This window comes from Arctopsyche grandis, chromosome 3, assembly GCF_051622035.1.
Source record: "Arctopsyche grandis isolate Sample6627 chromosome 3, ASM5162203v2, whole genome shotgun sequence".
Taxonomy (NCBI): Eukaryota; Metazoa; Arthropoda; class Insecta; order Trichoptera; family Hydropsychidae; genus Arctopsyche; species Arctopsyche grandis.
The window spans coordinates 14,426,785-14,443,198 of record NC_135357.1 but is presented as its reverse complement, the minus strand read 5'-3'; the positions used below and the strand labels follow the sequence as shown (position 1 = coordinate 14,443,198).

Sequence of the window (16,414 nt, the reverse complement as noted above, 5' to 3'; positions counted from 1 at the left end):
TTCCCAACCTACATACATAGTCCTTTTCACCGGTGACGTCATCCTCGATCGAATTTCCTTGCGGGCTTCTACACACACACACACACATATAAATGTTCGGCACGTGCGCACAGCCTCATACACGTGCGCGTGTGTGTGTACAAACAAGCGAACGCTACGCTAACGCCCCTCCTAGTTGTTTCGCGATTCGCGGCAAACGAGAAACGAGAAACGAGAAACGGCAAACCTTCACGAGCGATCGAAGGCTGCGCACGTCCGTCCCGTCAACGCAACGGTTAGTTCATTCAATTCAATATCGATATCGTTTCCGAGCGCGCTTCACTCGAACAATACTACCAACCAGACCGCGCCTACTATTCAATACAAACGCGAACAATCAGTGTTCCTATCACCTGTCAAAACGTCCCTCGAATAAATGGCCAATGCAATATGCAACATGTGTCACTTCGAGAAAAACATTCATTCAAACAGAAATATAAATCGTCGCCGCATTAAATTTTCGGCCGCCGATCGATATGTTTTCCTTTTTGTTAGGTTATTTTACGCGAGTTCGTAATTGCCGATGCGCGCGCGTTCGCAAATGTCAAATCGAAAAGTGCGTGTTGCCAGTTTAAAAAAAAAATGTGTCGCACGCACTTGTCGTGCGTCATCGATTCGCTTTGATTTTTGAACCGGGCCCGTTTTGCCGCTCGCTATGTGCCGGTGTGAAATCATTCGGCGTTTCGTATGTACATATCTCAGGCTCTTTTTACAATCGACGGCTTTGTATTGGTGTTGCCATGCGTTTATAATATGCACGTTTTGTACTTGATATCATAATAATATATCATAACAATGCGCCAATATCGATTCAATTGTTTTCGCGTATGTATGTATGTATGTAATATGACTGGTTTTCTTTGTTGGCTAGTATGACTGATAGTTTGTTTATATTGTACGGTGTATTATTTCAGTTTGCGTCGGTCGAAATCGGAAACGAACCTTTGAATGGATTTGTTATTGGATCTGTACTGATTTGATTTGACAATACTTATACTATGTTGATGTGAGTATATAAAGAGAATAATATGATGAAAAATGTAAATGCTATCGATCTGTTTTCCCAAATATGCGGACGCGACGTCATTGCTGTTCTCTGGAATGGGTCAATGCCATTTCCCCCTTTTCTTCCTTTTTATGCTTTCTCCGCATGCGACATTTCGATGATGAGATTTTAACGGAATTTGTTTTTATCAAAAATCGCATTTTGAATACGTGCTATTTTTAGACACGTGTCTATTTTTGGAAACCATTCGACTGAATGCCTTCGGACTTCATAATTTGATAAAATTCATAGATAATATACGTATGTATTTCTGTCGACCGTAAGCGATAGTAAGGTCCTTATACCATTTTTTTTTTATAATGCGTAGTAAAGAAATGTTTACTTTAATTATAATTGACTTATTATAACAGAAAACTTGCGATTGTGTCTAATGTTTTATCGGTGTATGCTTTGGTATGTACATACCCATACATAGTTAGTTAGTCACGAAGTAGATACGTACAATTGTTTTTTTCCGATAAAACACGTTTCTTGCAACTTTAAAATTCCTTAAAACTAACGATAACATAATAAAACGATAACATAATAAAACATAAAACGATAGGGTCTTTATTGCTCATAATATTTGCTTATTTACTACACGATACTGTCGTCGAAGGTGAGTTTCTATTTTACTGTCATATCAATTACAAAATGCGATCGATGGAATTCATTAAGTAACATTATGTATTCTGTGAAATTATCCAAAATAATGTACCGACTTTATTATGTGTGGCTTTTTATACGAGCAATTTTAAATATGTACATATATTTGAACTGTTTTAATGTCATATCTTTAAATATGTAATTTTAAAAATTATACACATTTAAAACCTTTAAATTTTGTGACAAAGACGCATGTACATATATAGAATCTTGAAATTATTCTGCGAAATATAATATAGTAATAATAGCTTCCGTTGACTATGCACATACATACATAAGTACATAAACATATAAGTTAATTTTAGAATTGTAATAATACATTTGCATCTTTATTATAATGAAATTTAAAATTTAATAACACGACTTTGAATGTCCTTTAATTCAGCGAAATAAATTAATTAAATGTATTTTTTTCATTTTCAACAATTCGATGGCATGACGTCAGGTGTTGCAAATAATGACATCACCATTCACCATACATACACCTTTCGATGAGCAACTAACTATAAATATTTATTCATAGTCGATCCTTTCTCGTTTATCACCGTGATACATACATAACGATGCATTTCGTTCTAGCATGAAAGTAAAATTAACGTAATGCATATTCATTGTTCTCATTTTTGGGATCATTAATGTCGCTCACGTTGCTCGAATTATGAACGTGACACTCGATTTATTCGATTCTTGTTATTAAGCATATTAAAGCTAAAATATTTGAGCACCGACAGTAGATACTAGGGATTGCAATTTACTGTTCAAATTTCATAAACCGGTAAACGGTAAATGCTTTTTCCCCACGACCGGTATACCGGTATTTACCGGTAAATTAAAAAAGTTTTTTTTTCGTGTATTAGATAATAACTGTATGTGATTACTTTTCCTAAAAAAAAAATAACCTACATAGATTGAAACATAAACAATTAAAACTAAATCTCAGGTGAATAATGTCATACAAATGCATTAAATTAAATTTTATTTTACCCATATTTATTTGTTTTAAGTTTGGACCATTTGAAAGTTTGACCAACCGTCTGATCGTATTTATTACGATTTGGTTGGTCTGTGTTTGTCAGTGAATTTATCATTTTGAAATTGTCGCATTTAATTTTTATTTTATTTCATAGAACATGAACACACTAATCGATCCAAAGTGACGAATGCATTTATACAGATACAATCCAATCAATCAATATACATAGGCATTTTTTTATACAATGCGAATTCATACAAACATCCAGAGTGACATCTATGAAGAAATTTTTGTAGCATTTTATAATCAAATTGGCGAACTTTAAGACGCTGAATAACTTGAAACTAGCAAGAGAGATAGGAAAGGAGATGCAAATTTTACATGAACTGTTTCAATGAAAATCAGAAAAATTGGCAAACTGATAAGAAACGATAGACTTGGAGTTACAAACCAAGGTCTGGCCAGCAGCGGGACTCTAGTGGGACTCGAAGCCGTGACCACTCTGCTCGAATATGCTTACCACTATTCCACGCCGCTGGTTAATATTGAAAATAATTTTTTTTAATGTAATATTGTGCAATTATATGCATGTATATGTACTTAATACGCGATAAAATAGTTTGCGGTAAATAACGTAAATTTGAAAATTTACCGATAACTACATTTTGTCGATTACCGGTATACCGGTATTGCAATCCCTAGTAGATACTAAATTTATTCTCTTGTGATAAGGAAATTATACTTTTTCTGTCGCATTTTATATATGCATATATTTATTTTATTTTTTCAATACGATTGGTTGCATACATTTTTAATCAAATGGTAAAATTCCCTGTTTTAAGGGTGCGAACGCCATTTTATCAGTTTATACTTAACGATTTTTCCATATTGTATGTAACCCCTTACATGTTAATGATGGGGTGAATTTAGTGCGTTAACCTCTTGCGGACCCGCCTCATATTTGTTTCGTTTCGTTTTACTACGAACACCTTGGTCGATAAATTAACTATAATTACGACGATGACCGTTTTTGCGACATGTGCGTCTCTCGTATAAATATATTAACATAATTTGCACAACAAACTATCGTATTATGAGTCGATTGCGAAATGGGTCACAGCTAAAATCAATGCACATTGTTTCGGTTAAAAAATCCAACAGTGTACATACAATATATGTTTAATTTAACTGATTGAATTAAACTTTCGCTATGTCGTCTATGCATTTTTTTCCCACCGAGTAGTCGGCGAGTCTCAATCGTGTGATTTTTTTTTTGTATGCGTTCCTTTATTTATTCAATTTGCCGTATCTGTTTTTCGTCGTGGCCTCGGGAATGTTTCAGCACTTTTGCGCTAATTATTACCAATTAAAATGGCACAAATGGACACCAAGTCACGTAGAGCTATTAAATCTTCAATCTAATTACGTTAAAACCCCATTATTATTTGACCTCAACCTTTTTGTTTTCGAGCATGACATAATGTAATTACTCTTACAGTCTGAATTTATGTATATTCCCGATGTTGCCGAAAATATCGTATCTGTACAGATTATTCATCGATTTGAATATACATATGTACATATATGTATGCATGTATGTAAATATACTCGGCATAAGCAACGTATATATTTAGAATATATAAAATAGTTATACAGTTCGCAATATCGATCTGACAATTTGCGATATTGAATCGATGACATGAAAATTGTAATAGACATTTCAAAATACACGCTAAACATCAATTTAATGACAAATTGATACATTTTAATTCAGCCATTAGTACATATATAAGTACTTCAACGTAACGTTGAAACGGAATTGATTAAACTTTACTGAGAATGCGAATGCGAAGGAGTATGAATGCATCCATATAGAATGTACCAAAGAATACTGTTCGTAGTTGCAGGATACTTGCTGCTGCTGATAGGTATGAACAGACCTTTAATCGTATAATGTTAGCGTATAACGCTTTCAAATGAGGGTTTCTTTCCCTGGCACGGTGTTGCTGGCTAGACCTTACATGTACATATGTATGTACATGTGTGACTCCAGAGCAATCGTTCCCTATCATAGTTTGCCAATTTATCTGATTTCATGTTGAAACGGTTCCATCAAATTGGCAACCTATCCCCGTTTTTCGCTAATTCGAGTTTCTGGAATCTCGAATTTGTTGATTATTATATGTAAATATGCTACCTTCCTATATACTCAGTATTTTTTATGTATTTCTCGCAAAAAATGCTGTATATTGAATTTGTTATTGAATGGATCGAACCCGGGCCGCTCTGTTGCTCGACTGCGCTGTAGACCAGTACACCACGACGGCTGACAAAGGAAGCGTTCTAAATTTAATATAAATGTAATTTATAATAATCAAGGTTGCGAGGTCAATGACCGGGGCTTTTTTATTCATACTTATGGGTATTAGGTTTTGTAAATTAAACATACATAGCCAATAAATCTTTTTGCTTACGTCACGTGATGTTAAAATACGTACTTTTCATATTATCCGATTCTCGATTCCGATTTCGACTTCGATGTTGACTTCGGGTTTTATAATTTGATTATTATTTTTTATTGTATAATTTAATTGGCATAACCGATTCCCGATTTCTGTTTCAGTTCCGATTCCGATTAATTATTACTATTCATATTGTAACTTTATTTTAAATAATGTATCAATCCGAAAGCACCCGTTGAAATTTCAACGGACATAACACTAGTAAATATATATTTGTGACCTTTAATAAAAAAATAAAAATCGAAAAGTATAATATAACAAAAAAAACTCGAAGTTATCGTAGGCTTGTAGAATTGTTCGTTAGGAAAATACATAAATATGTATGTACATAGATAGGTACATTAATGATAAACAGTGGCGTAGCTATCATTGCGCAGTGTGATGCAAAGCATCACGGCCCATGCTCGACAAGGGCCATCCATCTAAATATATCGAATATTGAAACAGAAAATGACAATAGTTTCTCACGTATTCCAACAAAGATCAAGTAAGTATGGGTCATATTCGATGCTACATACAAATATAGATACATATAAGTTATGCTGCGTATGACACATTTAGTTATACGGTCAATTACAAATGGGGCGTGTAACCGCTCGAGTACGAAAATATTGCAGAAATGAAATCTTACTTTAGCTTTACCTTTGGTGTTAAATCGTATAAATTAGAATGTTAGTAAATTACGAAATTCATTCGAAGAAATAAAATCAGAAGCGAAAAAAATGGCCAGGAAGTGGGGCTTAAATGATGATTTTGAAAATAAACCTCAAAATATCATTTAACGTCTTTTTGATGAGTTAGCATCCGATTACAGATTCTACAGTGAACAACTATTCAGAGAAAATTGTTTTTTTTTTTTAATTATTGACAAGGTAACCGTTCAACTTAAAAGTCGCTTTCAAGGGATGCAGTTAGTGAAAAACTATTGCAGTTTTCTTAAACTTCGTAATATTATGAATTCATCATAAGAAAAATTTTTAGAAAATTGTTTTAAATTAATGAAAAAATATCCAGAAGTTTTCTCAGATCAATTTGATGACCATTTCATTCAAGTTATTTCATTATTGAAAAACGATTTCACTGAAAACATGACCATAAAACAATTTTCACAATTACTCTCACAAAATACAGTTGTTTAGAAAGTGAATTTTCGGAAGTTAATGTTATTTTTTACTTAACTAATAACAGTGACGAGTGTTGAAGGATCTTTCAGTAAATTAAAAATGATTAAAAACTACAAAAGAAACTCTATCGGACAATCAAGGCTAAATAATCTTGCATTGTTGACCATTGAACATAAATAAGCGGCAACATTAGAAGCTAAAAATTTAATTAGTGAATATGAAAGCAGGAAAGAATAAATATTAAAATTTGTGAGCTTATTTCTGATTTTTTTTTCTATTTTTATATAAATATTTATTATGTAAAATATGTACATAAACTTATTTTTTTCGTATTTCGTTTCGTAAAGAATATTTAAGGGGCCCTTACGTAATTTTTGCATCAGGGCCCAAAATTTTTAGCTACGCCACTGATGATAAATCGAGCCCACTGAACCAATAATTGACATTTAAAGTGTCTCTTGCTATGGCTACGTACGTACTTGGAGGGTTAAGATTTGTCGTTGTTTACATATATCAAGTTTGAATTCCGTCAACACTTTTAGGGGACATCAATCGCATATTCTGTCCTTTTATGCATATAAATATCATACAAGTACGATTGTTTGTATTTATAAATACCTATAGAGAGAAACAACGAGTTCATCCTTGGATTTTGACCCTAAAACAACTGTCGCCCTTTATACCTCGTGTCATAATTGTAATATACATATACATATGTACATATAATCCTTGACTCAAAAATTACACCAATGATATCTATTCACCTTAATATCATTCAATGAAATCAGGTCTCGATGTGAAGCTGTCACACTTTGGATAGTTCATGATTCAATAGTTCAAATCGGTTATCATTGGACGTGTTTGATTTTTTTTTTGTTTTGTGAACTTATATCTAAATTTAGATATTACCGTGTATTATTGCGTATCATTTCTTGCAAAGTTTTTTGTCCGATGATTGAGCGAAAAACTCTTTCGACAAAAAATTACAGTAGCCGCCTATTAGGGCGCAGACACACTTAGTGGTACGCGGCACGTTTTTTTTTTAATAGTTTTGCACATATTTATTGCTGACATTATATAACAATATATAATAAATATTCAACGATATAATATTATATTGGTTTGATATCGACTAATGATAGCTATGGCAACGCCAACCAAATCGAAGTCATTTCGCCGATGACATGTGAAAAGTTTCCACGGGTTACTGTGATGATTTTATTTACCACGACATCCAAAATATCAATGTCTAAAGGAATTTCAGGTAAAAGTATATAAATATGCGAAATATTGGATCGATTTGGCGATTGGAAGTGGTAGTTCAACAAACGACTCACAGAGTCAAGCTAAATAACTTTCAACAAGCTTTTAAGAAACGCTGCACGCCTGATTTATGCTATGGAAATCCAGACTAAAACTCACCCTCCGGAATGTTTTCTGTGATATTTTATCCTTGTGTTCATATAAATATGTAGGTGTGTGTAGTGATCGATAACGAAGATTTTCATATTTGAAGAAATGTAGGAGAAACTTGTCGAAATAATAAGATCGTACGAATTAACAATGACATGAAGACACGCCTATTCACAGCTGGAGTCTACTCAGGCATGCCTTGCCGTACGATTCTGTAATATGAATGATTTACAAAGGATTAGTTTTATTCGCATAGTGTATACATTATTTTTCGTAGATGATGTGTATCTCTTAAATTGTTGTCGATGTTATGGAGTCAATGGTAAATAAGTGCTTCGAAATCACACAAATAAATTTTATCCTAAATAAATAATAAATAATAATTTATATCTTCTCATTTGTTTCGACTTAAGTTTATTTTTTTCTTCTATTATACTAACCAAGTGTAATAAATTTCAGCGTTAAAAATTCGTGCGAAAATTTGAATCACACGGATCATGAAATCGAAATTGATTCTTATCGGAAAACCGGTTGATAAGCGCGCGAACGAGTACCGGTCATAAATAAATAGGTCACGGTCGCCCGGATCACATCTTTCGATTACCGGCCTAAACAATGGCCGCTGACAGATCGCCATGTTGTATTTAAATCGGATGGATTTTGAAATTCAATTCCGGATGCGTGGCGAGGCTTTGGCGCTTATTTTACCATAAATTTATTTCATAGCTGCTCGTATTTTGCTTGTCAATACGTTTATATCACATTATGCAGGAATACATTCTCAATTCTAAATACCTACCGAATACTTTTTGGTATTTTGTATTTTTTGTAACCACTGTTCTGGGTAAAAATTGGTATTATTAGAAATTAAATATAATACCTACATATTGTACAGTGTCTTCCTTTAATTAAGAAAACATTTTATAGTTCAATACATTAGAGATTGGCAATTTGGATACTTTACCGCCCTAATTACTTGGAAATATCTTATAAATTTATGGGAACAGTATACTTTACCATAACGAGGTTGTTTACAAGCACAAGACTATCCTACAAATATTTTTCTGTAATGAATCATCATGATATATCAAACTATATATGTACATATTTTACTTTGTGCTATCGTTGTGTCTGGACGTGTTAAATCGTTCGCATTCTACCATGGAGGATATTGTTACTATAAGCCAGAGAATACTCGCGGACCTTTCAAAAAAAGGATCTGGTGCCAATGTCCTTACCAAGGACAGGGTGCAATATAGTATCCATCGCACGCGTCGCTTTTAATAACCTGGCCTCGCTAAAAATCGCTGTGGAGTCCCTCCAGACTATCCACACTGATGTCGGTGAAATAAAGAGGATGATGTGTCGTCCCTTTCCAGCAGCTCTGGCTCCAGCTGTTTTTGTTGAACCTACAACTCTGCAATCGGGCGAGGTAACATTCGAGAACTCTCGAGAACACGAGAACTCTCCACACTGTCAACTGAATGTAACAATACTACAGTACATAAACAAACACCTGTCAGATGCCCGTATGACGTTATAGCGGCATCCTCTACCGTTTCACCTCCGCCTTATTCAGCTTCAACTTCACTCGCGTCTGCTTTAGCTTCAGCATCTACTCCTGGGTGTGCTACTGTTTCTGCTTCTACTGTTTCTGTTTCTGCTTCTCCTCCTTCTCCTATAAAACCTGCGAAATCTTACAGTCAGGTCGCAGCGCTATCTTCTACTGCTTCACCTCTGCCATCTTCATCTTCAGCTACACTTACATCAGCTTCTGCTTCAACATCTGATTATGTTCCTGTCTCTTGTGCTCCTGCTTCTGCTTCTACTGTAGATCCTTCAAATTCGTTCAGTCAGGTCGCTGGGACTTCTTCCGGGAGACTGCCATACACTCGTGGATCTGGAGCACCTGATAAAACTTTACAGGTGGCCACTATTCCGAAATTGAAGAATGTACACGTTTTTAATTTGGCAAATAACTGCACTTGTGATACTGTGAAACAGTTCATATTAAATAAAATTAAAAATAAAATAATCAACGTTTCTCAGGTTGCTAAAACTGACATGTGCTCGTCATTTAAAATTAGTGTAGATACTGAAACTTTTAATATAATTATCAATCCTGAATTTTGGCCTATTTGTACTGGCATAAGAGAATGGTTATTTCTCAAAAAAATCTCTTCGAAACCGATTGCCCAAACCCGTGACCCGTAACATTAAACTTTATTATCAAAATGTGCGGGGTTTAAATACAAAACTCAAGGAATTCTACAACAACGCCGCTTCTAGATCTATTGACGTCCTTGCTATTACTGAAACATGGCTAAACTCATCTGTACATGATGCCGAAGTACTTGACAGCAGTTTCAATATATATCGCCATGATAGATCTGCCAGAGGTGGTGGTGTTCTTCTAGCAGTTAAAAATACAAATATTATTTCGGTTGAAAGACTTAGTCATCTTGAGGACATTCATGAATGTGTATGGCTAAAACTAAGATTTGTTAACATTCCTTTTTTTATATACATATGTACTATTTATTTTCCACCAAGATCTCCACCAAATATTTATAAGCGATTTTTTGATTTAATTATATCTAATTATTCATATTTAAGTAATGGTCGCATTTTTATATCTGGAGATTTTAATCTGAATTCTTCTAACTGTTTTCCTGATGACCTTAATTTTTTTATATCTTTATTCAACTTAAAACAAATTAATACTATTCGAAACTATTTTAATAATTCCATGTTGGATTTTCTATTAACAAATTTAGATTGTCAGAATATTATTATTTCAAATTCAGTTGATTCCTTGGTTCCTGAAGACAGCTATCATCCTGCTCTTGATATTCATTTAAAATTAACTATAACTTATTCCTCACTTCGTTTAATAAATAACTGTCTTAATACCTCTGTCCTAAATGGATGGTTATTTACAAATGTTGATTTCAAATATTTAAATGATATTCTTTGTAATTGTCAATGGGAGCGAGTTTATGAGTGCAAAGATGTTAATTTGGCCCTCTCTAATTTCTATGACATTATATATTCTATTTTTAATGATTGTTTTCGGTTGAAAGGATTAGTGACGAGTAAAAGGATTTATCCGCCTTGGTTTACTAAAGAAATTATTAATCTCTTAAAAAGTAAATATCAAACACATAAACTCTGGAAGAAATCGAGCAATCCTCTTATCTTAAATAATTTCCGTATTTTACGTACGGAAATTAAGAAATTAATTAATAATGCATATAATGTTTATGTAGCTGATTGTGAAAGTTCCATAGTTAAAAACCCTAAGAAATTCTGGAACTTCATCAATTCTAAACGTGTAAATCGTGTAAAGTCGACCATTATGTACAATGATTCTGGATTGTTAGAGGGTGATCAAAACATTGCTAATGGATTTGCCGACTTTTTTAAATCAGTTTTCAATAATCCTACTGATTCCATGGAACCTACCGATGACTCGGAATTTACTTTCCCCACTTTAGCGATTAATCATCTTGACTCTTCCGATCTGAAATATGGCTTTCTAAAGTTAAAAAATATTTATTCTTCCGGTCCTGACTCCATCCCTAATTACATCCTAAAAGGATGTGAGGTTAGTCTCTTAGAACCTTTAAAATTCATTTTTAATTTAATTCTAAGGAACTCTTCATTCCCCAATTTATGGAAATGCTCTAAAGTAACTCCTATTCATAAGAAGGACGATAAATCTTGTGTAAGGAACTACAGACCAATAACTAACTTGTCAGCGCCAGCCAAAATGTTTGAGGTAATATTACACAGATACATTTTTAATCACTTTCAAAGTATGCTCATTGATCAGCAGCATGGCTTTCGTCCGGCCAGATCAGCCATTACCAACTTGTTATGTTTCTCTAATGACATAACCAGCACTTTGGATTGTAATAATCAAATGGATGTAATATATACTGATTTTGAGAAGGCGTTTGATAAAGTTGATCATAAAATTTTGGTTAGTAAATTAAGTTTTATTGGATTTACTTATAATCTTGTTGGTCTTTTTATTTCTTATTTACAGGATCGACGTCAATTCGTTAAGTTTGGGAGTTGCTTTTCTTATGAGTATGTTGCCACTTCTGGGATTCCCCAAGGATCAAATCTTGGCCCTTTATTATTCCTAATATTTATCAACGATATTCAATCTTCTATTCACCATTCTAAATTTTTATTATATGCGGATGACTTAAAAATCTATAAGAGAATAATTGATTTACCTGACGCTCTTTATTTGCAAGAGGATTTGAATTCTATTTATGAATGGGCTAATGTTAATAAACTTCCCTTCAATATCCTAAAGTGTCGGGTCATTTCTTACTCTCGTTCTCGTTCTCCTATTAAATATCCGTATAAATTTCATGATTCTCTTCTTCAGAGAGAATTATTTATATCTGATCTGGGAATAGTCTTCGAAAATAGTTGGAGTTTCAACATTCACATTGAGAATATCTGTGATAGGGCAACAAAAATCCTTGGATTCGTAATCCGTAATTCGTCCGAACTAGGGCTCACTGCCATTCGTCTCTTATATTGTACATTAGTTCGCAGTGTGCTCGAGTTTGGCTCCATTATATGGTCTCCCTATCAACTTCGTTACTCTCTAATGTTGGAACGAGTCCAAAGGAAATTCCTTAGATTTTTATATCTGAAGACATTTGGATTTTATCCATATCTGTTCCCTAGTGCCTTTGTCTTGGGATCTTTGGGTTTCAACTCCCTGGCAAAGAGAAGAGATTTATTTCTTGGGAAACATTTCGTAAAATTACTTAGAGGAGAGATTCACAATCCCACTATCCTGGAGAAACTAAAATTCTGGGCCCCGGAAAATCGTAGAGTTTTAAGAAAACATGATATATTTTTACCAATTAGGGCTAAATCAAACGTGCTCATGAACTCCCCCCTCTCGAGAGCTGTTCGACTCCTTAACTTACTGGCACATTACTTGGACCTATTCGATGCCAGTTATGTTGAGTTGGTGGAACACATCCTAAATAGCACGATATAAATTTTTCAATCTTATTTCTTTGTTTTTATTTTGTGTACATATTTTTTACTTGATTTTTATTATTTTTTTATTATTTTTTTTTTTTTTATTTATGATTTTTATTATTTTCTTATGTTTTTTTTTATTTATGATTTTTATTATTTTTTTTATGATGTTTTTTTTTGTAATTTTTATGATTTTTATTATTTGTATTAAAATCACATTGACGCTTTGGGGCAACCTGTCAAGTCTCTGTGGTATTGATTTTTTAAAATAAAATAAATAAAATAAAATAAAATATGTACATCAGAGGTGGCCAGGCGGGCTTTTTTTGGGCGTCGTTCATTTTTCCAGTATTATTCAATTGGCCTATTTTTTCTATCGATGCAATTGAAATGGGGTTTCAATATAAAATATAATATGTATTTTAATAAAATAAATAAACAAGTACTATGTATTGTAATAAAATAACAATATAAATAATTTAGACAAGATCCATTGTTTAATTTTTCTATTTTTCGGGGAGGTTTATATCTACTTCTGTATTTAGGCATGCACTTACATTTAACGACATCGGTCCGTCCGTCCGTAATAAAGACTATTTCCTGTTTTTATCTATTCGGCTCCATTGAGAGTATAATTTTTAAATAAAATTAACATCACTGCTAGCAGCTAAATAGTATTCATTGCATCTATGTATTTCCTTTCAAAAGATGCGAGAACAATATCAATTTCTTGACTGGTTCAATTTCTTGATTCGTTCTTTATTAGTCGAAAAATAAAAGGTTGACGCCCAAAATATAAACTACGCCCAAAAAAGCCCCCGTGGCCACCTCTGATGTACACACATGCATACATATATTTAGCAGTCGTATATTTCTAGACGTAGTTTAAAAGTCAATAAAAGGTTAAGAACTCTCGTCTACGATCAAAATATAGTAGTTCCGCAACACAATTCCGGTTTCGTGATCATTTCCTGTAAGTTACGCAATGTCCAGTGAAAGTACTGCAATGAGATCACGTCTGCGAGTTAGCGCGTGTGAAGACCGGTCTTCCTTTGAATCTCGTAGCCGCATTATGCCAGTGCTTCTCATACCGATTTCAAGTTATACAAACACACATTTCGTGTCTAATATCAATTCTTCGTGTTTTGAAACACGTTTAATTTATATCCGTTCTTTTATTCCCATTCAAAATTTTATATTGCAGTATATATATGTACATATCTACGTGCTACATGTATGCAAATGCAGGTGATATTTTATAATGGAAACTTTTTTCGTAAAGCATATATGTATGTATGTATCTACATATGTGATACATAAACACTAGGTTTTGTTACTTTTTTCGATGCTAATTGTGTTTGTTTTACTAAATTGGCCCGGTAGATAACCCACAAATTGGATTACAATGTCACGCTAACCTTAACCAAATATTGTCGTGAACACTGTTACATAAGCGATTTTTTCTGTGAATAATTTCAATGTATTGTCTCTTTTGTCAATATTTTACTATCTATATAAAGAACAAATATTTAAATAAATGGTGAACATTTTGACTGATTTGCTCTAACTTTATTCTTTTCGAGTATCTATCGGATCTCGGTTGGCAGTAAAATGGTAAGAATACAGTCGTATCTTCATTTCATTGTTAATTCGTACGACTTTGTTATTTCGACAAATTTCTTCAGATATGGAAATCATCGTTATCGATCAATGTACATACAATATGATCCAATAAGATGTAATTTTCCCAAAACAATTACACAGAACGAAACGTTTGCATGATCAAAATCCTCAGAAAGAAGGCACACGACTACTGAAATATTTATGCAAACTTCAAAATTTACATTCAAATGTGAATCGAAAAGTTGTTCATCTACTTGATTTAATTCGTATGTGCATATAATGTTCAATGAAGAGAGCAATCTGATTGAGCAAACTTATGATTAGCACACACTTAAAAGTGCGGCACGGGATGCATAGGTGGATTCCAACTATGATAGGTGTGTCTTAATGTAATTGTTAATTCGTAATTTATTTTGTCGATCAGTTTTTCCTATATTTCTTAAAATATATCGATCGCTTTCAGACGTCTTAATACAAAGATAAAACATCACCGAAAAACTCCAGGGGTTTTTCCAAGGATCGTGACGGTATAGATTAGGCGTGCTAGTGTCTAAAAAAAACGTACCTCGTACCACTCTATATGTCTGCACCATATATAATGTCAATATTTATAATTGTACAAATGCAGAATGTTCGAGCGTAGAATATTAAAATGCAGGAAATTCAGCGGTCACTTGTATCAGTGAATAATAATAAAAAAAACCTTTAAAAACGTAGTAAATGATATGTATATACATAGGTATATTAGTAAATGGGTAGTGGGCGTTTTTGGTCTCTCCTCTTTTGACACCTCTTTATTCGAAATTCGAATTTTCATTTATTTCTATCATATGATAGTATGGAACAGTATTCGTTATGCTTATGAGTATAAAACAATTGAATTTTAATTCGTAATTTGAATTTATTTGAAATTATAACACGATTAAAATTATAATCTAATATATGTATAATTTCGAAAGAGACTTTCTAAGCATGTATAATTGGTTGGGAACTTCGAAAACAATACAAAGTTTCTATGACTACAATTCATTTTGTGTGAATATTATATTTTTTTCGATTCAAATAAATTTAATAAAAAAACAAATGAATATTTACTATTAGATTCGCCATGTTTGCGCTGTTTATATTACAAATACTGATCGAAGCCGGGTAAAACAACTAGTTACTAATGAAATTAAGCATAAAATCAGTCATTGAAATTGGCATATCACCGTTCTTAGTTATTCGCCTCTCTTTATCGTTTTGCAAATCAATCTTTTCGCGTCTTTTTTTGTGCCATTACATGAGAAAATGTGTCGCGGTTTCCGTTTAGATTTATTCGGTTTATTTTTCTTTTTTCCTATCGTCTCTTTATTGATACAATAAAATTTTTCTATAACAAACGTTCGCGTTCAAAGTTTCAGCAATGCGGAACAACCGTAATGTTTCTGAATAAATCAAGCAATTTTCTTTATTTTATATCTCACTGTTGGAAACACGATCCCAGACGGTAGTTGTGCCACTTTGAGCAGATGGCGCCATTCGCGATCGATATTTCCCCCAAGGATCGTTTCCCGGATATAAAATTACGATTCAATTAGTAATGATTTTCACTTTGTGAATGTTTTTTATGTTTTGTATATATTTTACGCCGAAGATCGCTTAAATCATACAAAACAATTTTGTATCGATTAACATAAATCATTAAACAATATACTTACATAATGGCATACTTTTAATTAATGGGTAATATTTATCGGCCCGGCAAAATAGCCCTATTGCCAGACAAATTAGGTATTTATTACGACATTACATATATGCGAATGCCCATCTCTAAAACATTTCGCCCTGCAAATAAAAAGAGTGCCCCTCTCTAAAATAGCTCGCACGACAGATTCAGTGTTGGCCCGGCAAATCAAACGTCAAATGGGTCCCAATCTTAAATGAATAGGGCCAACCCTAACTTAAACTATCCTAACCTAACCATTAAATAAATAAGTGTTGGCTACTA

At 33.2% G+C, this 16,414-nt stretch overlaps 1 protein-coding gene across 1 annotated transcript in view; it reads left to right on the top strand.

The window, feature by feature from the left end:
* Positions 1-1,512: 1,512 nt before the first annotated feature.
* The window catches only part of LOC143910092 (uncharacterized), a 40,163-nt gene continuing 25,261 nt past the window's right edge, over positions 1,513-16,414 (top strand). The window contains exon 1 of the mRNA XM_077428459.1: positions 1,513-1,703. The gene's annotated coding sequence lies outside the window, so the exon portion shown is untranslated. The remainder of the gene's footprint in view (positions 1,704-16,414) is intronic.